Source organism: Haplochromis burtoni, unplaced genomic scaffold, assembly GCF_018398535.1.
Source record: "Haplochromis burtoni strain Fernald_Lab_line unplaced genomic scaffold, NCSU_Asbu1 Contig_1204, whole genome shotgun sequence".
Classification (NCBI taxonomy): Eukaryota; Metazoa; Chordata; class Actinopteri; order Cichliformes; family Cichlidae; genus Haplochromis; species Haplochromis burtoni.
In genome coordinates this window covers 5,908-7,314 of record NW_024583565.1, presented here as the reverse complement: position 1 = coordinate 7,314, position 1,407 = coordinate 5,908, and the positions used below count along the sequence as shown (strand labels likewise).

Here is a 1,407-nt window from a genome sequence, read left to right as displayed (position 1 = left end):
CTGCTGATAGTCCTCCCCTTCTGCTCCTCTTCCTCCCTCAGAGCTGCCAGTCTGGACTCCTCTTCCTCTTTCAGGAACTGCTGGAGCTTCTTGAACTCTGCTCTGATCTGCCTCTCTGTGGACAACAGCTGCTTCTTGGAGTGTTGAATCACTTTATTGTATGTTTCCTCCACTTGTTTGTATTTATTCTTCTTGTCCTGCAGAGACTTCAGAGAGAGAGTCAGATTTCAGCTGCTCCTTCAGGTCACTGACTGCTTCTTCTATAGGAACCACTTTGTGACTCTGGTGGAGAAAAAACTCACAACCAGGACACACAGTACTCTTCTCATCCACACAGAACAGTTTTGGTCCTTTTGATGTATGTTGCAAACCACCGCCACTTCGTTTTCTTTTTCTGTCAGATATGATTCAGATTTCTGTCTCAGTGCAAAGGAGTCAGCAAGTTGCTTCAGTGCAAGGTTGACAAATAGAACATCTTTTGAAGATTTTCTTTTACAAACTGGACAGTTTTTGTTTTTAGGTTGTTGTCAGGATTTGCTTTTACTTAAATAAAGTATAAAAATGACAGAAAGATGGAGAAATCTGAGTTGTTTTAGTCTGCTGAGGAGGATTTCAACTGACAGATACTAAACCAGTTTTACAACATTTTTGTTTTTCAGCAACTGCCACAGGAAACACTTTCCCAGCATCACTTTAACAACAACATCAACATGGATAGAAAATAAAGAAATCTTTTTACATTTTTGATCAAATCCAAATCAAGACTGAACCAAAAGAGAAAGTGTACAATGCTAAAAAAAAAAAAAAAAGGGCAGTCATGTTTTAATCAAGATGATTCAAAAGTCATAAACAGACACATTGTTACAAAATGCCTATCCCAGCTGTCATATCGAGACAGTCTAGTCTGCCCCAGGGCCAACACAAGGAGACAAATGACCATTTTCACCCACATTCACACCCACGGGCAATTTGAAATCATCAGTTAACTGTTGGAGTAGTTGGTGGAAACCCAGGCAAACAGAAAGACAGTTTGTGGATTCAAACTCAGGACTTTCTTGCTTCCTGCCACCACGCTACCATATTCAGACACAGTACAAGGTGTTAATGAATGTATCTGCAATATTTTCAGAGATTAGTCTTGATTTTTTTGTTTTACTTGTGAACTAAGGTTACTGAAGCAAATCATATTACATATGAAAAAGTGTCATAGAGTGAAAATAAATTGTGTTATAATAGTGTTTTTTAAGTTCCTGGGTACCACCATCTCCCAGGAGGTGAAGTGGGAGACCAACATCTCAAAAAGATCCAACAAAGGATGTACTTCCTGAGACAAGTGGGGAAGTACAGTCTTCCACATGAGCTGCTGATCCAGTTCTACACTGCAGTCATTGAGTCTGTCCTGTGCTC

The 1,407-nt window shown here is 39.8% G+C and overlaps 1 pseudogene; it reads right to left on the bottom strand.

Moving 5' to 3' along the window:
- Nucleotides 1–524, bottom strand: part of LOC106632660 — a 3,499-nt pseudogene extending 2,975 nt beyond the window's left edge.
- Between the last annotated feature and the right edge of the window lie 883 nt (nt 525–1,407).